At 47.2% G+C, this 11,675-nt stretch overlaps 1 pseudogene; it reads right to left on the bottom strand.

The window, feature by feature from the left end:
• Window positions 1-387: 387 nt before the first annotated feature.
• LOC113917808 lies at window positions 388-478 on the bottom strand (annotated as a pseudogene).
• Window positions 479-11,675: the final 11,197 nt, after the last annotated feature.

Here is an 11,675-nt window from a genome sequence, read left to right as displayed (position 1 = left end):
GCACTCAAGGAAAAAAGGGGCACATCAAAGCATTCTTCAAAGCCCAGCCCATATGTCTCACCTGCCCTAAGAAGTCTCTGCTGAATATATGTAGGCACAAGACACATATTTTTAGATGTAAACATAACTTCTCTCAAAGACTTGAGTTTGCTCAAAGCAGAGACTATGTTTACTTTGGAAGGATGAGCCTTGGGAAACATGATTTGGAGATTAGACAGAACTGAGCTCCATCCAGGTTCCGGAACATTAGCTGTGTGACCTTGGAAAGCTCTTTAAACATCTCTGAGCTTCAGAAAGTTGCTGAGAGGATTTAAGGGGTCTGGTTTTTGTAGATGAAGACTCTGGTGCTCAGTGAAGGTACAACTTCTCTGGTTCTCTCCTTGGCTATATAGGTGGCATAGTGTATCTATCTGACCTCATATTAAACTGATAAGAACAGATATTACACTTGATCTTAGCCAAAAGGCTGAGAAGCGATTTTATCTGGCCTCAAAGATCCTCGCTTGGGAAAGGGGGCTCCAAAAGCTTCAGTGGCTTGTCAGAGATCCCACAGCTGGATGCAAGGACCCAAACTTGGACCTTTTGGGTTCATAGCCCGTGATTTTCTACTATACATACTGCCTCTCCCCAGTGCCCTCAGTTCAGTTGCCTGCTAGAGAACTTTCCTTTCACTAAGGGTCCCAAGTTAGCAGAAATGTCATCGGGTCGACAAGACAAGTGCCTGTTTGTCCTTGGGGTACTTCTGACCTTTGCTTCATGCCTCCATTCTGGGCTATTTTGGGCCTTGGGGATGTAAAGAGGGTCTGTGGTGGGAAGACAGCTAGTACAGCTGCTTCATGCTGCCAAGAGTCATGGAGAGAACCCTTGAATTGAAGCCTGCCCAGTGCCCTTAAGGATGCGGGCTTCGCTGAACAGCAAAAGGATCCCTCATTCTTGCGAGAAAACTTAGACATAGAACCTTTCCGTGAGGCATTCTGAAATGAAGGCAAGGGGGAACAGAAGCTAGACCGGGCGCCAGGAGACCTCATTGTTGTGGAACGTGGTGGAGGAAGTGGGCGTCAGACCACTGGGTGCTGGGGAGTAAGACAGGGGTGGGCTTGGTGTTGGGGTGGCCTCTGTGGGGAGTGGAGTTCCTGTGTAAGCGGACGTTCAGTTGCCCTCAGGATCTCTCGGGACTGTCTGGGTGTGTGGGTTCCGACTAGAAAAACATCTCCTTGGCTGCAAGCTCCCAATGGCTACCAGCTATTTTCTACTTCTCCAACCAGGGCTGGCTTGAGTGCTCCAGGACTCAGCCTTGCAGACCCTGACCCTGCAGAGGGAGTCCCAGCCCAGCCACGTAATCCCGCAGACACATGGGCTGCTTTCGTGTGGTCCAGGGCCACTGCGGTTCGGTGTCTGAAAACACAGTGATGTCACTTAGTTTTTTCCTTTATAGAAAGATGAGAAATGAAATAAGATTAGGTCCCAATCAGGAGCACTTTGTCTGTGATATGATTTAGTTAATCGATATAGTCACTGTGTGTCCGTGTGACTCTGGGTGATAGGGACACAAAAATGTAGAAGATATGGGCCCTGCCTTAAAAAGAGTCTTGTGATGGGGACAGGTATCTAGACAGGTGAGTGGGCCAGCCCTCGTCCTGCAGGGCCTTGTGTCCAGACCCAGGATGCATTGAGCTTCAATAGTGGTGGAACACCCGGTGAGTTCTTAGCCGACAAGTGGCCAGATCTCTGGCTGCTGGAGGGTGAATTTGAGTGAAACAAGCTTGGAACCCGGTAGATCCCCCAGATTTCATAAACATTCAGGAATTTAAGAAAGGTATGCAGATACAGGCAACCTAATCTCAGAAGTACTAATGGGACGATCAACTTTAAGAACCTATAGTGATTTTTCACTTGACATTTTATGAAATGTATTTACAGCTCCTTTGAGCCTCCTAAAGTTCCCCTTGGGCATCACTGAAGTTTTCCCAGTAGTCTATTAGTATGGGGTTCAGACTCTATTCCCAAGTGGTTCACGATGCCTTCCTTCACGAGGGTTTTCCCCTCGTGAAGGAAGGGCACCTTTCTGTTCCTTCCAAATGTCACTGAGTTTTCCCTTAGTTCCCCTTACTCTTTTCTGGTTCCTGAGGTTGGGTAGCCTCTTGGGTATATAACTCAAGGGGTGGGGTTGATGAATGTGTGAGGGCCCAGGGCATAGCCAAACCAGTAGAAGTATTTACCTCAACAGTTTAGGCTCGGAGGAGGGAACCACAATGTTGTTAGCTGGGAGGTGACCTCAGTATTCTAGCTGGCGGGAGCAGGTGGAGGGTCAAGTTCATTAGGCAAGGTGAAGATGTACATGGAAAATGGCCAATGAAGTCAGATCTAGGAGCTTCAAGTGCAGGGCAGAGTGCGGTTGGAGGAAGAGACAAGGACAAATGGTTCAGGACTAGGTACGCCAACACCAAGATTGTGCCTTGCGTGCTCCCTTTTTTGTGGTTCCATGTACTAGATAGAGGTTCAGGCACTGTGGCTCAGCAGAAGCATGCAGAACACTGAGGAAAAATATAAACAAATAGGAATATAGTCTAATAGTGTTTTAGACAAGGACAGAAGGAAAAGTTTAATCAAAGAAAAACAGACTCTAGTAAAAAGCAGAAAGAAAGGGACACGTAGAGTTAATACCCACTTGTGTTTATGAGTCCTAGTGGCTGAGAATATGTGGCTCGTACATGCTTTTAAACCCCAAACCTCTCCTCATATTATATAGACATGTAATGGAAGGACCTATAAGTCTGGGCCTAATATAGTATAGCCTAGGAAAGAGGATGCTGGAGGGACTTTTGTGAAAATATGTAACTTCACACCAGCCAGTTTGAAGCTTCTAAAAAAACTGGTTTTTCTTGATGGTGCAGACGTTTCCACTTAAGTATGTCAGTGAAAGCATATTTATGACTCTCTCCTCTGCCTTTCTCCATGGGTGCAAGGGTGGGTTTCTAGATGGGGATTGCTCATTCTGGCTGTTTTTAACTTGGATTGGGAGGATAGTGCTTACAGCTGCCTTGAATGCTCTGCTTGCCTCTTGCTGTCACCCAAGCTGATCGATACTACTCTGCAGCCCTCTGAAATGGGCCCCCGAGACCCAAGGGCTGCCGTGAAGGTGGTAGAGGTATTCCTGTGCCAGGGTGCCTGGCTGAGGGGAAGAAATGCAGCCCATGCTCAGCTTGCTAACCCATGTGCTGGCATAGGGGAAGTGGTGCCTTTTTCTAATTTACATGAGAACGTCATACATGCCAGGGGTGGTCTTGTCCTGAACTCACGGTCAGGACTGATATTCTCAGCCAATCACATTTGCTATTCCTAGCAGCTTAGTGAATCAGAGGGACACGGATGATTATTTGGCCCAATTTCAGTTGATGAGATGGGAGGGCAGGGAGTTGAATTGACTGAATTGAAGTTGACTGAGTTAAATTGGCTAGTCTCTTGGTTTGCCAGAGTCAGAAGTTGAACCCACTGAGGATCATAAATCCAATGCTCTTCCCCCCATGCCTGCCACTGGCACCTGTTCCTCACCATACCCTGATCCTGGGAATTGCCAGCAAACGAGCCTGTGACTCCAAGGAGGCAACGCGCCCTTCCCAGAAACACGGCACCAGGCTGGTGCGGGCGCCTGCATGGGAAGTCCTCCCTGCACAAATGACCCGGTCAGCCTCAAATTCTGTCTCGACCCTTTTTAGCAACTTCAGGCTCTTCCACTGCAGGGTGGGGTAGAGAGAGGCAAGGGGTGTGGGGGGGGGCGGGGACTGGGTGGGTTTGCAAAACATTAATGAATGTAATCTGTGCCTTTTCCCTGACCCAGCTTGGCCAGCTGCACTGGTCTGAAATTCCACATTCCATTGTTCTCCTTCTAAGAAAACAGAACCGGCTCTATTCGGCCCTAGGAATTGTCTGTGTAGACTGGTTTAGGAGAATTTGCAAACCAGATGGATTTATTGTTTACCGTCTCTTCTAGTCCCAGGGAAAAACATTATTTCTGAAGGCTCTCAGCAGACTGTTCTAAAAGGTTTCCCAACCAGTGTTCATGTTCTGGTCACTACTCGGCCTTCATACAGCTTTCTCACTTCTTACCTGTCTGTATACACGTTTATCACGCCCCAGCCGTGGTGGTCAGCTCTTGAGTTTACAACCCAATTCCTTTCTCTCCAAACTAGCCTTCTTTGTCACCCTGTGTGGTTCCAGTGATGGGCCTCTGGTAGCCATTTGGTACAATGCCAGCCACATGGTGGTCCTGCTCACAAATGATGAGGCCAGGAGCATGCACCCCACTCAGGCGGGTCTTGGGAACTTCGGGACTGGACAGTGAGGAAGATTCAGTCTTCCTTCAGTTGCCTCCTCTGCGTGGCAGAACTTGGAAGATGCTGCCAGCCATGTGGTCTGTCACTAGAACAGGAGGGCAGATTCAGAAGCTGGTGTAAAGAGAGGGAGAAGAATGAAGCACACTTCAAAGAGAAGCTGAGGACAAAAGCTAGAGGCAGAGGCTCCAGACCTATCTGAGACCCAATCCTGGTTCCTTCCTTTGGGTGTCAGTATATGCCTTGATATCGCTGTGATAGATGCTCCTTTTTTGCTCAAATTATCCTCAGTTGGTTTCTATAAATTACAATTAAGAGTCCTTTCTGATACTCTAGCCAAATGTTTCTCAAAGTGTCATCCCTGGACCAACATCAGCATCTTCACCGGAGAGCATGTTAAAAGGGCACATTCTCAGGCCCCATCCCAGACCTAGTGAATCAGAATATCTGAAGGGGAGGCCTAGCATTCTGGGTTCTAACAAGCCTTGCAGGTCTCTCAAGTTTGAGAACCACCCAACTAGCCATCTCTAGTAGTGAATGGAAGAGCATGGACCTAGAGGCGCACTGACTCGGATTTGGATCCTGGATCTGTGAGCTAGTGGTATGATTCTGGGCAAGTCACCTCATCTCTTGGAGACCCTGCTTTCTCAGCAATAAAATGGAGGATAGTGATGTTTATATTATATCGCAGCTGTAAGAGAAGCACACCCTCTGGATACTTGAAAAGCATCGTTTTCAATCTTGTCTCTGTGGACCCTGTTCTGACATGAGAAGACAAGTGACAATGACTCAGGTCATGTACCATGGAGACACAAACTGAGATTTAAAAAAAATCGTCTTGAGGCTCCTGGGTGGCTCAGTTGGTTGGGCTACTGCCTTCGGCTCAGGTCATGATCCTGGAGTCCCGGGATCGAGTCCCGCATTGGGCTCCCTGCTCAGTGGGGAGTCCGCTTCTCCCTCTGACCCTCCGCTCTCTCATATGCTCTCTCTCTCTCTCATTCTCTCTTTCAAATAAATAAATAAAATCTTTAAAAAAAAATAAAATAAAATGAATCATCTTAACAGAATAGGTTACTGTTCCGAGTTTATACCAAACCTGTGCACCTAGATCTTAGCACTGGTGTTAGACTCCCCTAGGCTATCACTGGATGCTTAGGAACTAAACCCAGTTAATCCGAAACTCCTTTTGATTCCTCAGGTTTCACTGGCCTGTTTTTCTGCTGTTATGAAAACCATGCAGTCTGGACAGTCCTATAATAAAACAGAGAAATCCACCGGTTTATATTTGAAGAAGGAAAGCAAAGGCCTCCATTCATTAATTTATTCCTTCATTTATTCACCCACTTACTCATTGGCTTATTCACTCACTGACTCATTCATTCATGCATCCACCTGACACTCACTGAGCTACTTCTCTGTCTAGACATCATGCTAGATACTAGAGACTGAAAGATAAGGCCTTTATGTTCCCCCCTACCCCCCCCCCACTAATTGTTGACAGATTACAGTATGAGCAAAGACTTGGAGGCAGGAAATGGTCATGGCATGAGGAGATATGTCTTGCTGAAACAAAGGGAGGGTGTTAGGAAGTATTGAGGCATGTGCATCAAAGCCGGTAACAGAATGGGAGTCAACATCTGCTTTGGTTTCCACAGCACACTATCCTGTAATTAACAGTGGTGGATGTTTTGCAAGGACCTCCCAGTTCTTTGGGCCGCATTTGAGCCGATCCCCGGGTGGATGACCCTATAGTAGGTAGATGCCTCTGCCAAATACTGCTCATGCAGTTCATACTCTACGAGGGGTGGGCTGATTAGCGCTCATTAAAAAAGAATCTTTGTGTCCGCTACTGCTTGACAGCTGAATCAGCCCAACCCCAAGTGAACTCCTTCTGGTATCCAGAAAGTCTGGCTATTTTCTGGATGAATCTCCACCCGGTTCTTGGCTTTCATATCACTGGAACCTCCAGTTATATGCAAAATGGGGCAGAAACATCAAACCTCTCCCCAGATGGCTCTTCTGGAAATATATCCAATTGGATGCTTCCTCAGACATGTCCTTTAGGGAAGTCTGGGACCAGGAGTTCAGATGCAAAAGAGATGTGGCTGGTCTGGGAGAGAAGATGGCTACTCAGTGGTTGAGTGTTAAACCCTGCTTCCTATGTGACAGGTGGTTTTTCTGTCTGTGTCAACTGAAGAACGGCCTAATGAGAGTAAAATTATATCTTGCTTATTCCCAGATTTTATAGAAAAGAACAGAAATAATGACTAGCCTTTCATATGGGGTTGATAACATCCTTGACCTCATTTGACCCTTGCCACTACCCTAGAGGAGGAGTTACTAGCATTTTATTCCCACTTAACAGATGAAGAGATGAGGTTCATTTCATGCAAGTGTCTGAGCCTGTTCTTAATCCCAGTTTCTTGACTGTAGATTTTATGCTCATTCTACTGCAACCAGGCTGTTCTCAAGAAACACCATTGTTGCCAGTACTTACAAGGAACTTCCTGGAGGACCTCAGAAATATGGAAACAAGATTACCCTTTGAGAGTTAAAGTTTAAGACAGGCACAAGAGGATTAGTGAGGAGACAGGATGGCTCCCAGGACTGTGAGAGTCAACTGATCTTAATCCAGCCATAGATCTTAAATATATCTGAAGAAGGGAGGAAAGCAGAGTCACAGAGGGAAATTTGGCTCTCTGTCCATGCTGTGTGCTAGGAATCACATAAGACTATCTTAATTAGGTGCTATTGATAGTTTATTCATGTAATTCCTCTTGTGCCAATACGTAGGTCACCCTGCAATCTTCAGCGTGTGTGATGTGACATTGCAAGCAGTGTAGCCCAGAGGGACAGAATGTGCTAGTTGTGCCCATGTGTGGAGTCTACTTCCGTGCTATGATACCTTCTTGCTCTCCCTGTCCAGTAACACATGAGCAGTCCAGTTTCCAGATTAGCTCTTGGTGTGCAGGAGGGAAGGATCAGCCCTTGGGGGCTGACCAACACAGGTTTCTTAGCCTTTGGAACTACAGGATAAATCCAAAACTTGGGCAAATTCAGTGAGGATGTGAATAAAACACTCCCCTGAAAGACTTCTTGGAAGACTGAACCACCTACGGCCTTCCTGTAGTGGTGTGTCTTCTTTGTTTCACAGACACAAGCTGGTGTTAGGGCTCACAACTGTTCCCATAGCCTTGGCCTTGTTCTTACTAGAGGCCAGGGGTGCCAACACATCCAGGCCTTATATCAGTTTCTGCCCAGATCGTTGGCTGATCACCCGATCAGTTCAAGAGGACATCCTAGGTTCTCTGAGAGGCACGATTAGTGAGACATGGTCTCTCCAATTAGAGTGCCTTATCTTGCAGGAGAGAAAGGTTTGTGCATAGGTAACTTTAATCATTTCAGTGGTATGCCGTATTCCCTGAATTCATCACCATATACAAGACCTTATTTTATGAGGTTTCATTTGTTTTTCACAGGTAACCCATGAACAGATGGAAACACAGAGTTTCAAGAAGTGAAGTGGTTACAGAGCTAGTATGTGACCAAACGTAGCTTTGACCCCCAAGACATGAGCTGTGGGAAAGACTGTCACTGGCGTTCTAAATAGATGGGAGTACAGAACATGGGGCTGAAATTGCTATCCTGGTAAATTCCCACACTATTCTGGTTCTCTCTTGGAAGCTCATCAAAAGGAGGATCCCTAGGCAATTTGAATACCTTCATTTGTATACAAGAGATCTGGGCAAACAAATGGATCCCAATCTAGTCTAATATGAATTAACAAAGGGGGCCTAGGAACAATTTTCAGGAGCAAAAGTTATCAGTGAAGTTAGGTGTTTATCTTAGATAATGTTGCACACACTGATGAAACTGTTTTGGCTGGAATTTTATTGATCTGATCTAGGTACAATGGGTATCTCATCCTTCTCCTAAGTCCCTATTAACTGGGTAGGTATCAGTTCATTGAACTTCAATAAGCACATCTTGATTATGTACCTACTATGTGTGGGGCACTGAACTGTGTTCTGGGGCTATAGAGACAGAAAAGATTTTTCTCCTTCTTTGAGAAAGTTGCATTCTAGGGAGGGAAGCATATCCGTGAAACTTTTTTTTTTTTAAGTAATCTCTTCACCCAACGTGGGGCTTGAACTCACAAACCTGAGGTCAAGAGTTGTATGTTCTACTGACTGAGCCAGTCAGGTGCCCCCCCCCTTGCATATCTAAATAAACATTTTAAAACATTTTCTTTCAAATTTATAACAATAATACATTCTCATTGCAAACAATTCAAACAGTAGAGAGTATTTATTTTTTAGATGCTGGAGAGCCATTGAAGGATTTTATGCCGGGGCCTAATGCAGGAGGATTGGCATTTGGAAGGATCCTCCTGGCTGCCGCGTGGTGGTTGGCCCATAGCTGGTGCTGGCTGGCGGCAGGAAGGCTGGGAGACCAGCAAGGAGGCCACAGTATGATTTCAGCCAGAGATGGCAGCGGGGCTGAGCCAGGGCAGAGGCTGTTGAGGTGGATTTCGGAGATCACTGGGTGGAAAACTATGTGTTGGGTGACTGAAGAATAGGAAAATAAAGCAACTTTGACTTAAGAAAGGAGCCTTGCTAGACAAGCCTTTTCACAAGCTGGTCTCCTGGAAAGGGCCTTGAAGGCACAGCTAACCAAACAACCGTCCCTCCTGGGCAAGGGCTCCCCACTAGGTGAATGGTTTGCCGTATTTCCGATTCCAGGAACTGGCTGGAATAACACTTATGCAATGGGAACACACGAGGAGGAGCCTGGGAACACCTCCAGGAGCCTGGCTGGTGCAGAACTTGGCAAGCCTGGAGTCCTCCGTGCAGTTGAAAGTCCTGCTGATCTGCCACGAGTGAGCGGCCCTCGATAGCTGACTTCAGGGGACGTCAGATCTAGCTGCATGGTTGGCTGCGTGGACCTGGAGCCACTGGTGATGAGGAGCTGGGGGCGTGCTTCTGTGGTAGAACAAGCAGAGGATGATGCACCGGCAGGAAGCTCTGCTGTCTCTTCCCTGCAGTAGATAGAGTGAGAGCTTAGGAGCCCAAATAGCCTGCCTCCTCACTTTAGCACCGCGTGACCCTGGGCAAGTCACTTAACCTCTTTGATCCTCAGTGTCCTCGTGTGTGAAATGGGATACACATAGCAGCCATCTCCTCAGGTTGTTGCAAGAAAAATGAGGAAAACTGCTAATACTGTGCCCAGCACTTTGCAGAAAGTTGGTAAGCGGTAGTTACTGGTTGAAAGATCACCACTCTCTAACAATGCAGCTCCCAGAAGATTGAGGGTCAGGGGGCAGGGGAAGCAGAAGGCCATCTGTCAAATGAAAGAACAAGTAAGAAGAAACTTATAACAATAAAGGCAGGCTCACTTTATGCATGTGGGGTGGGTAGGCTCCTGAATATTTGTCTGCCATCCAAATGTATGCAAATCAAATCATTCTCAAAGCCTCAAGGAAGTTTCTTAAGTACAGATATCCCAGGGGGAGTCTTTCTGGAAAATTGCTGCTGCTGATTATTATAATATGGTGCTACTGTCTCACCTGGAGCTCTTGGAGGAAAGAGGCAACTTGTGTAGCTTTAACATCTCTTTGCTGCACTTTCTTCTTTATTAAACCAAATCGTTTGTTGAAGTCCATATTTGGGTAGGGTTCCTTGAGCAATCCAGACCTGTAGGTGAAGGCTGGAGTCAGGTCCCTATCTTACAGGTGAGGAAGCTGAAGGGCAGCGGGATTGCATGCGTTGCCTAAATTCACTCAGGGGAGAAGGGACGGAGTTAGAATCCAAACCCATGTCTTCTCTCAGTCCAGTGTTTATCTCTCTCAGCTGTTGGCTCTTTCCAGGGAAGTGATGGGCCCTTCTTCTCCTGCACACATGGAAAGGGCATGACATGGACAGCCTTGGTGGGGGATGGGTGGGCAGGAGATGGGATTTCCCCACTGAGCATGGGTGTTTTATGTCTGAATGCAAGCATGTAGGATAAATACTCAGATGAGGAGAGTCCCTTCCCTTGCTCTCCACCCTGGCTGGGTATGTGGGAGGGAATTCTAGGTCACCACCACCAACACCATCCGAATGTTAATAACATTTCTTCAGGGAACAGCCTTAAAGTCCTCCCACCCAATTCAACACTAAGTTCTTAGTCTTAGACGAAGGGTTCTGGCATGATTAGCCAGAAAATTCTTCACAGATCTCCTCCTAAGCCTCTCCTAGCCTGGTTGCCTCTCCATGAGTGACCTCCAGTGCTGGACAGGAGCACCCAGGGAACTTACTGTCCCTGCTCTGTTCAGAAGCAGGACGTGCTTTCACCCGTCAAGGTAGTGCCCAGTGTTAGTGGTCATCATAGATGAGCTATTCTCAGATTTTTGTGACAAGTAACTAGAGAGTTCCCCCATATTCATTCCTGTGTGTGCTCCTCACTCGGTCCCTGCATGCTAGTTATAAGATGGCCCCAGGAAGGGCGTTCTTGCCAAACCACATGCTTTTGGTCTTGCTCTTTACTCACTTGTCTATTGGGTGATAGGAAAATCAGGAAAAAAATGCAGCCCACAGCCGGCCTTCTATTTGGCCCTGGCCCTCGGAGAAATAGTACCATGAGACTATTTCCTGGATGTGGAATAGCGAGTCTCAGTTTGCAGCCTTCTTTCACCTGTCCAGTATCTTAGTGGGAGGGGAGTTACCTGCACTTGCAAATGAGAAAACCAGTGTCCTGCAGTGTCTACCCCTGCCTGCCCTCAGGAGTCACTAGGTACTTCTCCCTGCCTCACTTGGCAGGCACATGCTAGCTTCCCCCCACACTGACCTTCTTTCTGTTCCTCCAAAACTCCCAAATCATCCCTGCCTCTGGGCCTTGGCACTCACTGTTCCCTCCTTCTGGAATGTGCTTCCCCGTCTGTTCAGCAAGTTCCCCTCATACAGGTCCCAGCTCTGATGCCACCTTCCCCCAGAGCCTTACAGGCTGCCCTCAACCACACAGCCACATTTCCCTGAGACAAGAGCACCAGAATCCAGAGCTAACCGTCCTTCTTCTGAGGCCCATGGGAAGACCTCTTTTCAGCCCTTCTAAGTGTTGTGGTGAGTTGTGATCAGTGTCATCTCCAGCACCTCTGTCTTAGCCGTGACAGAGCTGGAAGGGGGGATGGGGAGCACTCAGCCCACAGCAAGACCCTTGTCCCAATGTCGTGTTCCCCACACTGTCTTCAGAGGGATCGTCTCCACGTCTTCAGCATTCCCTGCCACAGTGTGTCCTCTGACCAATGCAATTCTCTCTTAGCTCTAATTTTCCCAAAACCCATAACGTTCCTTTTCCAGTAGATAAACT

The sequence above is a fragment of the Zalophus californianus genome, chromosome 4 (genome assembly GCF_009762305.2).
Source record: "Zalophus californianus isolate mZalCal1 chromosome 4, mZalCal1.pri.v2, whole genome shotgun sequence".
Classification (NCBI taxonomy): Eukaryota; Metazoa; Chordata; class Mammalia; order Carnivora; family Otariidae; genus Zalophus; species Zalophus californianus.
The sequence above is the reverse complement of the archived record's forward strand: the minus strand, read 5'-3'. Positions and strand labels throughout refer to the sequence as shown.